We start from the raw sequence: 11,498 nt of genomic DNA on the forward strand, positions 1-11,498 counted from the left end.
ACGCAATCCGTTACAAGTAACGAAATTACTTGTAATCCCTTACATTTATCAGTAATTTAGTAACGGAATAATTGCATATTTTCTAGAGTAACTTTAAAGTAATTCCCTTACATTTTTTACGTAACTGATTCCTTGTAATCCGTTACTTTTTTTAGGACCGCCCCCCCCCCCCCTTCTAAAGGAGGGGTTCTTATTTTAGTAAAGTCAAGCCCAGTGACACTGTCACGCGCTCAACACTCTTCAGTTCCGCAAAGCCTTTTTTGTTTGCAACATCAAGTCCCTAAATCTATTCTTTTTTAGACCCTAACTCTACTCTTCTTTAGACCCTAACAACAATGTCAAAAAACCCAAATAAACATTTCTAAAAAAAGAAAAAGAGGGGGGGGGGGGGCAAGTTATTACCGCTTCTTGTAGTCCTTTTTTTTTTTTTTTTTTTTTTTGTGATCAAAAACGGGGAGATGAGGGCGCGAAGTGATTATGTACCTCTTCGGAGAAGCTCCAGACGGTAAGTGCACCGACAAGAATTAACAATGTCCTTCTCGTTTATAATGACTACGACCATTTTCATAATGTCACAACACCAGACAACGCTCCGTATACCCTAATATCCACTAAAAGAGATGTGATAATATGTGAATGTGCTATTGCCACAACTATCCTCGTTCGTTGCTGCACGCTTATCATCTTCTCGAAAGCAGGTTGTATTTTTTTGTGTGTTTTTTTTTCATATTATTTGACCCTGTTTTAAAAGCTACTTACGTTTTTGTAGTCCAACTTCTAGGGTTGGCCCACTTCATTTGAGAATTCCAGCCGGGTTATCTGAATCTCAGTCACCCTTTCTAAGAGCACTTTGAAAATGGTAATATTCTTCCTTTCTACTTCTTCCTGATTTTCCCCCAGCAGGGCGCATCTTATCTGAAGCAGATATTTTTACAAATAAACATAGTAGTGGCAAACGTAGACTTGATATCCTGGGCTTGGGGAGGGGGTGAAACTCGAGACTGGGTCTATCTGGAGAACACCGGAGTAAACTGCAGTCGATTCCTGCTCCGTGCCTTTTTGAACGGCGCCAAGAAAGGTACATACGGCAAACGTGCGTTTACATTTCATTTTTTTTAACCGACGTTCGAATTAATTGTTGTTATGAGTGTGCTTTTTTTCGATTACTCATATTTATTTACTGGAAACTTTTTTTATTATTCACCAACGTCTCAACCGAGGCTCGACCTGTTCAGAACCAAAGGAAGAAGAATATCGTGCCAATTCTTATTTACTATTTACCTATCACGTTACTGTTACAACTATGTTCTGCTATTGTCTGGCAATATATGCCGGTATAGTAAGATGGACATAAATCAGTTCTTATTCTAGTTTTGGCTAGATGCATGATGACTTCCACAGCTTTGCGATTTCGAGAATCGAGAATTTTAGTCGATCGGTTCGATGACTCCATTGATGATGCCCGATACTCCGCCGCCGCCTGTGCGCAAATGGAACAGGTTGAAACATTAAGAACTTGAATAACCCTATTGCCTTTGTTTCTTAATTGAAGACAATATTTTTTAAAGTAACGCCACGAAGGTGACGGACTACTTTTTGGGGTAACGGTCACTTACTTTCATGGAAGAGTAATTGTAATTCTAATAAATTACAATGTAGCCTTGAGTAATTGTAAATGTAATTCCTTACTTTTTTCAGTAACGTGTACAAGTCTGCTTCTGTCAACACGGTCTCACTGGTGGAGTACTCTTCCCGATGTTGATTGGTTGCGACCTTGACGATGCATAAAGAAATTCAAAGAAAAGCCAGAAAACCCATATCATTCTAATTGGATAATTATATTTAATGATTAAAAATATCAAAGACATTTTTTATATCTAGCAACTGCTATTTGATTCTTATTTAAATCTGCGTTTATAAAGTGACTTACAATTAATACCGCTGTACCAGTTGATTTATCTTTTATGAATCCGTGCTGTTCTTCTGTTATAATTCTATTTCGGGTCAAGAAATCGACTATCCTTGTTGCCATTGGTTTTTCAAACATAATATTGATAATGCTTAATACTGAAATTGGTCAATAGTTGTATATTTAGTTTGCGTCTTAGTCTTTTTATATTGGAATTACTCTTGCTATTTTCAGGAGGTAGGGAAAAGTCTCACTATAAAACGACTGGTTAAATTTTTTTTCAGGGGTTTACTAAGAATATTATTATTGTCCTTAATAATTTTTATTGATGTACCATCGATCCAGAGCGCTTTATCCCCCCCCCCCCCCCCCCCCGAATTGTTTTTACCGTTGATATGATCTCCATACCTTGTTATATAAAATAGAAACTGAAATAATCTGTAATTGAGGTGAGAGGCGGGTTCACTGTTGGTTCTGCAAATGTACCTAGCAATACAGTGCTCACTGCGCAAAAATATCCATTAAATTTATTTGCAAGGTATTGATTTTGACTGCCAATAGCCGCAAGTTCTGGTAGCCTTGGACTTTGTGCCGTAGGTTTAGTGATATGATTTATAATTGACCATATCTTCTTAGTATCATTTCCACATTTGGTTATCTTACAACTGTAGTATTCACTTTTTCTTCGCTGTATGTGAGCTGTTACCATATTTTGGTATATTTTAAAATGGTTACGGTGATACACATTGTTTCTGTGCTGTTTCATTTCTCCATGTTTTTGTTTTAAATATTTTCAATATATTACTTCTCATCCATGGGCAGATTGGTTATGTATAGTATCTCCTGCGTTTATTAGATGTGGATTGGATTATGCATTGCCTGAGTCTGGTATGCAAGCATCTGTAGTTTTCACTTACGTCTATGGCATACAGATCCTCAAACGTTAACGCCTGTATGCGATTTTTAAGCTCTTTATTATTAACCTTGTTTATAGTGAGACATTTTTTTATAGTTAGAAACCACAAGGGTATCGCTTTAACGATTCAGTTTCCTTCTTCCCCTCAACTGGTTTTTAATTTAAAAAAATAACGTTTAGTGGACTTGTCACCCTTTTTTTAATTTTAAATTGACTTGAAATTGGTTGGTCCTTTCCAGGCGGTATCAGTGGAGTAGAGGCATAATATTGCTAATTGATTTATAGTTTTCACCCTAATTTAAGTTAGAAAGCTCAAGTATGCTCGTTAATAATACTATAGGTCAATGGTCTGTCAAGCAAACGTTTAGCACTTCGTATAAAGAGCCCTCAACACTAAAGTTGTACAATATATGATCAATAACCGAGGAAGTGTCGTTCCCCCATCTAGTAGAATTATTTGTGAGGTCTAAAAAATTAAATGATTGGTAACACGAGTAGATATTCCTCATTGAATGTCCTAAATACATCTATATTGAAATCTTCACATATTATTACGCTACCCTCCCGCACCGTTAGTTGTACAAGAATGTTTTTCAATTTTTTTAGAAAAGTCTCGATACATGATCCCGGGGCCGTGTATACCACTCCGATCATAATGTTATCAGAGATTTTTGCGAAAAGAATTTCGTAGTGCGCACTATGTGTATTCTTTATATTCCTGTATTCTCTACATTTTCAAAACGTTAGCCCTCCTTTGATTAGTAAAGAAACTCCTCCACCTCTTGTGGACGTTGGTCTCAGAAAAGAAATACAATTATACCCAGGGAGATTAACATGCTCATGACCTTTGAGCCATTTCTCCATTAATGCTAAAACACCGTAATGAAATGTATGTTCACTAAGAATTGCGCATAGCATCTCCACATTTTTGTTTACACTCCGTATATTGCAATGTGACACTGAGAACATTCCTTCTTATAAGCTTTATTAATCGATTTAGTAAACCATCTCTGGTTCGGTTAATTTACGACCATGTTATTCTTCGTTTATGCAGTTAGGCCAAGGTCAGCTGCAGTGACGATTTGAACCACACCAGAGTTATCTGCCTTCTTCATGAGGATTTCCCCTGTTACCCACAGAACTTCCAGTTGCTCGCTATTTTTTCTGTTGCCTTTCCGAGTAATACCGTATTTTCGCGATTCTAAGCAGCCCCCGATTCTAAGCACCCCCCCCCCCCCCCCCCCTACTTTCAAACAAACACCTGAAAAAAAGTTTCCATGCGAATGTAAGCACCCCCCTCCCAACAAAAAAAATTGAGATCTGAGACGCCGGTATCGCCGAGCGCCGGAGTCGCGAACGGCCGCTGGCGCTTCGTTTCAGCGTCAGTTAATAGACGGCAGCACATACCGCCCTTTTCCACTTTCGCATCCGTGCCGGTTGCGTTGCCGTACCCTTTACCGAAGATGATTTGTCTGTTTGGTGTCCTTGCGCTGGTTGCAGTCGGGTGTTTAATCTGTTAAGCCGATTCGTCCGCTTTGGCCTCGCATTCGTATTCCGTTCACTGTGTGCACGTGGTTTGCGGAAGTCGTCCGTCATGACTTCGAAGAGAACTTTATACACGATGAAGCTTAATAAAACGGTCATTTCTTACGCGGAAGACAACGGAAATCATGGCGCTGCTGAACAGTTCGGAGTGCGGCGTTCCGCGCAAGCCGAGGCTGGGTGGAGCGGGTGATAAAGAGGAACGGTATCTCTTCGAGACGCCGCACCACTATCTTCCAAAAGCTCCCGCTGGACTTCGAGGACAAGCTTGTCAGCTTCCAACGTTATGTGATAAGGCTGCGTCCCGAATCTCGCTACTGACTCGGCCATATCGGCAAGGCCGATGAGACCCCTGTGTACATCGACATGCCAAGGACGCGCACAGTGAACGTAGTAGGCGCCCGAGAAGTAAAAGTGCGTACGACTGGCTATGAGAAGCAAAGGGTGACCGTAATGCTGTGCATCACAGCCGACGGCCGGAAACTTGCGCCCTACATCATCCTCAAAAGACTAGTCGCGACAGCGACTAGTTGACCGTGGTGCAAACTGATGGCAAGCGGGCTACTCTCCAGTCTTTACTTTATTTATTTCCTTTAGAACGTTTATTCTTTCATTTTGATTATAATACATTCATATTTCTTGTGCAACTCTCGTATTTCCGGGGAATGTTCCGAATCTAAGCATCCCCCCCCCCCCCCCCCCTTCTTCTTTGAACATCGCGGGTGTGAAAAAAAAAAGGTGTTTGGCGAGTTCCTTGTTTCCTTTTTTTAGTTGCAGACGTTCGGTTTTAAACTCTTTCATTTCCTTAGTCTTGTCTTTCATCGTTGTTTTAAACTTTTCGAAGTTCTGATTCATAAATCATATTGATTTCGACGTTCCCTCTAGCTCCTTTGACACTTCGTTATTCATGGCGTCCAACTTCGCCGAGAGATCCGACAACAGTTTAGCCACTTACTTAATTGTCGTGGGCTGCTTATTGGTCATTTTAACTTCTGACACCAGTGAACTATTCACTATTCAGCAGGGCGATCCAGGCAAAGTAAGAAAAGATAGACTTAACTGTACCTGTAAGATACGCGGGGTGTGAATCCGTACCGGAGCTGACTGGCCTGGATCGCCCGCTGTAGTGGTCGAATTCTTGTGCTGGCACTGGTTATAAAGGGTAGGCCCGGAAGTACGGTTGTAGCTTCTCTTTTGTGCCGATCGTCGGTGACGTAGAGGGGCGTTGCCTGCCCTGCTGACTCTTTCCGTGACTTGCGTCGACGTCAGAGCCCGTGCTTGATTACGGCTTTCGCTGGTACTCAGCGATGCTCGATTCTGAAAGATACGTGGCGTGAGAGTCCGTACCTGGAGCACATAATGTTTGCGTATTTCGAGACTCTACGCCTGCTTCCGAATGTTTGTTTTATTCCTTGTCATTCCAGTCGCGATCAAATAAAAAAAAATAAAAGTACAGGGTTTCAAAAAAATCTGCTAAGATTATTTCAGGCAAAAATGAACTACGCTTTACAGAACGCTCATTGTCCACCCAAGTACAGCGCTAACTGTTCGAAACAGGTGCCAAGTTTACAAATCTAACCGTATCTTATTCAAAAGTAAGAAGTGATTTTCTGAAAATTTCAGACGGAAAATGGAGACTGAATAAGTCATCGAAAACATTGATCTGAATAGCGCTTAAATAGTGGCATTTACCGAAAATGGGCCCCAAGGTTTCCATGAAATTTTTTTAGAAAATCACTAATAGCTTCTGAACAAGGTAACGGTCAGTTCTCAAACTCTGGCACCAGATTCAGACCGCTAGCGCAACATTCTGGTTGACAATAAGCGTTCGGAAACGCATACTTTATTTTTGTGTTTGAAAAAAGTGCAAACATTTTTTTACAACACCCTGTAGAAAAAACTAATATCAGCAGAATTCATTGATGAGCTTCAATTCTTTTGGACGTTGTTATCGATTAGCCTGAGTTTCAGCGTGAAGTGAGTGTTCCGCTATCTCTCGCAATTTGTGGCCGGAATAAACGCTAGTTCGTACGGGTTCCCTTGAGGCTTGCAAGAGGTAAAACGAACGGTGGAATCGAGTTGCGCGGCTGTCCACTGTTGTGCACAGCTTTCTTATATCGTTCTATTGGCGTTTCTGACGCAAACACAGGACTTGTTTTAGACTATCTTTATGTTGTTCAGGTTCTTTAGAAATAAGATGATTTAATCCCAGGCAGCACGAAACGTCGTGGAAACGTCGAGAAAAAGTCCCGGACGTCCGTGACGTCCCGCATGACTTCGATCACGTTTTTTCGATGTTGAGGTGACGTCCTTATATAACGTTCCATTAGAGTCCAATCAGTGACGTTGTGACGACGTTGTATTTCAACTCAAACGTCGTCAACGTTCCCACGACGTCGATGCACGACGTTCTCACAACGTCCAACGCTCACGTTTCTTTGACGTTGAACTGAAGTTCATAAATGACGTCCCATTATTGCCCAGTCAGTGACGTGCTGGCGACGTCACGTTTCAACTTTAACGTTGTCATCGTCGCCACGACGTCAAGACAAGACGTTTTAGCAACGTCGAACACTCACGTGTCTTCAAAGTTAAAATAAAGTCCAGGATGACGTTACATTATTGCCCCGTCAGTGACGTTTCAGCGACGTCGCGTTCACACCTAAATGTCGTAAACGTTATACAAGGCATGCTGGCAACGTCGACCACTCACGTTTTGCTCGACGTTTTTAGATTTTCCAGCTCAATCTCCAGCCGCAGAATCACTGTGGTGAAGGTGACTGCTCAAGAGCCGCAAAAAAAACTTGACTTTTGAGAGGTCGAGGAATTTAATTATTTATACATTAATTTGCGTATTTCAAAATACTGTTAATGCACATCGACGGCGCTAAAAAGGGCATTTACGACACTCGGTGTACACGGAAGAAAAAGAATAATATGAAAGCATGTTGGGAATATCATTCTTTTTAGATGTGCTTGTTATAATTTTGGTTTGTTTAAAATATTGTTACGGTTTTAATTTGCGAAGCCCATGGCGTCTAGAACGGATAGAATTGTAACATTCTTGCATTTTGCACGCGCGTTGTCGTCTTACATGGGTCCTGGGCCCTGGCACGCGGCTCAGGGGCGCCGCTACACTGTCCCCTCTCCAGGTGATTTCAGGCCTACATCCTTACTAGGAGCATCCATACTGCTCCGCGACCACCCGAGGTTGTTTTAAGGTTCGTCAATTTATCTTCGTATTTTGTAACCCATGCTCACCTGCCCACAACCAAAAGATTCGCATCAACATCACAGTTCATCCATAACACCAACTTCCAGCGCCTTAGCGCTTTCGGTAGATCGCGGCGCAAAGTCTTGTCGCATGACTGTCAGTACAGATCTGGCTTTCGTTGCCACTGGTGACGTACCCAAACGAAAATCGCATGCCAGCACCCACTATATCAGAGCACAACTTCACTGCACATTTTCGCATTTTTGAAGTTGACTAAAAAAAAATAAATAAATAAAATGCCCGGCAATGACGAAATCCGGTAGATACTGTCAACGGTTTGTGGAAATTAACATTCATGATGCCAACCCCTGAATGGCCCAGATGATGGTTCAAAAAGCGTTCAAGCTCAGTCCGCACTTACGTGCCGAAAAAAAACACAGAAAAATAAAGAAAAAAAGTGAAAGCCGTTTACAACTCCCTGTAACGCCGAATTAGAGCGCAGCTCTTGAGGAGGAGTAGGGAAGGGTACTGGGGGGATCAAGTGACCTTGGGTGGGGGTCACGTGACCTAGGGGGGTCACGTGACGATGACGATGCTGATGACGTCATCAGTAACGATGACGATGCGGATACCAATGACGTCATCAGTGATGATGACGATGCGGATGCCGGTGACGTCATCAGTGATGATGATGACGATGCGGACGCCGGTGACGTCATCAGTGATGATGATGACGATGCGGATGCCGGTGACGTCATCAGTGACGTCACTGATGACGTCATTAGCGATGATGACGATGCCGGTGACGTCATCAGTGACGTCACTGATGACGTCATCAGCGATGATGACGATGCGAATGCCGCTGACGTCATCAGTGACGCTGACGATGCGGATGCCGGTGACGTCATCAGTGACGTCACTGATGACGTCATCAGTGATGATGACAATGACGATGCGGATGCCGGTGACGTCATCAGTGATGATGGCGATGACGATGCGGATGCCGGTGTCATCAGTGACGTCACTGATGACGCCATCAGCGATGATGACGATGACGATGCGGATGCCGGTGACGTCATCAGTGACGTCACTGATGACGTCATCAGCGATGATGACGATGACGATGCGAATGCCGGTGACGTCATCAGTGATGATGACGATGCGGATGCCGGTGACGTCATCAGTGACGTCACTGATGACGTCATCAGTGATGATGACAATCACGATGCGGATGCCGGTGACGTCATCAGTGATGATGACGATGACAATGCGGATGCCGGTGACGTCATCAGTGACGTCACTGATGACGTCATCAGCGATGATGACGATGCGAATGCCGGTGACGTCATCAGTGATGATGACGATGGCGATGCGGATGCCGGTGACGTCATCAGTGACGTCACTGATGACGTCATCAGTGATGATGACAATGACGATGCGGATGCCGGTGACGTTATCAGTGACGTCACTGATGACGTCATCGGGGGTCACGTGACTTGGGGAGCCACGTGACTTTGGGTGTCACGTGACCTTGGGAGTCACGTGACCCCCGGTGACCCTTGGGGAGGGGTCACATGACCTTGGGATGACCTTGGGGGTCAAGTGACCTTGGGATGACCTTGGTTACGCCGACGGCGACGGCGACGGCGACGCCGCTCAAGCCGGGAACGGGCCCCTAAGAGCTGCGCTCTAAAAAAAGAAACCAGCCGGCACGGCGCGAGAGAGAGGGGGAAAGGTAGGCAGAGGAGATGCCAGTGGCATCTCCATAGAGCCTCATGCGATGCGTAGGGAAACTCGGCAAGAAGAGGGCGAGAGAGAAAAGTGGGGGAAGATAGCGACGACGAACAATTGACAAACCTAAGTTCCGGGTGTACGCATTTTCTGTCGTTCCCAAAATATTTCACTGAATGTTCTGTTCTTCGAATTGGCCCAGAGAGAACAGCTCTGGGACCCGGTCCAGCTTTTTCCGAAAGCCGGTCACTAGCACCGGCCATCACGTTTACGGGTCTCCGAGGCAAACTACTATGTCGCCGTGATTTTTTTTTTTTTTTGAGTCTGCATACAGTATAAGTGCTGCGATTGGATGAGTCGTTTAAGTCGCCCCCATGAAGAAGTCGGTGATCGCCAAAAACGCCGTCGTATTCAGTCACGGCTCGAGGACCTTTTTCAAGGCCATAACGCTTCACACGTTGAATCGTACTACTGCTCGGATCAAGGTGCCTGTGAGGATATGAATGACGCCCCCCAGAAAAGAAGTGGCAGTGCACATAACGGCGCGTCGAGTCCAGTCTCCGATCAAGACCCTTCAGACGCCGCCGACGATCCCAATCAAGAACGCACAGCGGACGGGATCCCTCTTCTGAAACTGTTCCCGTGCACCCAGCTAGAGTACCAGCTACGCGCAATGGGACGGCTAAAGCACGCGCGTCAGCGCATTAATCAGAAGCAGAACGAGGTAAGCGGTGGAACATTCCACGCCGCGTGACATCGTCTCTTGCTCATTTATTTACGTGAATTTGTTCTTTTATATCTTTGAGGCTGGCACATCCAGGGACGTCTTTTGGAGGCGCTCCGTATTGCATCTCGTGTCTGAACATGCTCAAATAAACAGTTCGTACCAAACCTGTGTTTTAGTTGCTTCCTTCGTACTTGCATGATAGAAACTTGCCTTCGCAATAATACTAAAAAAATACTTTTTTTTTAGGGGGGGGGGGGGGAGGGGGGGGGGGGAGACACAACGTTTTCCCACGACGGCTAGGAAACGTAATTTGGAAAGGTTTCTCGACGTTCTGTGAACGTCGTTGGTAGTCCGGATGTCGTAAACACACGTATCATAAACGTCGAGGGAGGACGCAACGGCCCACTGAGACGTGCATGTGACGTGCAACCAGTCTTGTACACGTTACTAAAAAAAGTAATCGATTACAATTACTATTACTCTTGGCTAAAAAGTATTCGATTAGATTACTTGATTACTCGACGGCAAAAGTAATCGGACATTACTTAAAGAAGTAATCGTTACTTTTCCGATTACTTTATTGTGTGAAGACACACCTTTAGCGCTCATAACAATGAATTACTTCCAACCTATATTTCACATTTGCACAAGTATTGAAGAAGAAAAACTGGCTCCCTCTTCGTGGTCGTTGCACCTTCACAATGCGGACACAAGCATAGAATTTGTTTGAAGACATTTAATGATTTGGGCGTTCGCCAGTGTGTGTGCGTGTGTCTGAAAAGGGGGGGGGGGGGGGGAGCGGAGGGGGTTCTAGATCTTGTTCAGCTTGAGCTAAGGTTGTCGCTCAAAATTTCCGTCACTCATATTATTATTCACATGTGGATTAGCTCGCATGTTATACAAAAGTGCAGCAGCTCCAGGATTTGAAACGGATCATGTGTAGTATCCATTAGCGGAAGAGATCGCCCCGACCACTTCTCAACTCGAAACATCGCTTGTCACAAAGACCACGTAGGGGAAATGGGGTAATATTTCAACTGCTTTGTTATATTTTGCATCCGCTTTAAGCATTCTTCGGTTCTGGTTCTCCTACGGGCTGCGAGTAGGTACCCTAAGCAGGATTTTTTTTTATTTTTTATTTCTGTGTGTGTGTGCATGAGGGGGCTAGTTTGAACGAAGGACTCACAAAGCTACATTCTGCTTCCTCAAACTTCGTCCTAAATGGCCTTTGTCAGGCACTGTGGCTTCCCACTCCCAGTCCCAGCTCGAAAAAAACCAAAACCAAAAAAAAAAAAAACGGACATTCCACAGAAATGTACATAGAAAGAGGTTGACGTCGTTTTCTACAGCTCCGCAAAAATCTTTATTTTTTCCGTTCAAAAAAAAAAGCACATTTTATTTTTGTCATTTTATAAAAAAAAGGCGTGTGCCCGGGGTAGGGGGGGGGGGGAGGGGGGGG

The sequence above is a fragment of the Ixodes scapularis genome, unplaced genomic scaffold (assembly GCF_016920785.2).
Source record: "Ixodes scapularis isolate PalLabHiFi unplaced genomic scaffold, ASM1692078v2 PGA_scaffold0__279_contigs__length_252992795, whole genome shotgun sequence".
Taxonomy (NCBI): Eukaryota; Metazoa; Arthropoda; class Arachnida; order Ixodida; family Ixodidae; genus Ixodes; species Ixodes scapularis.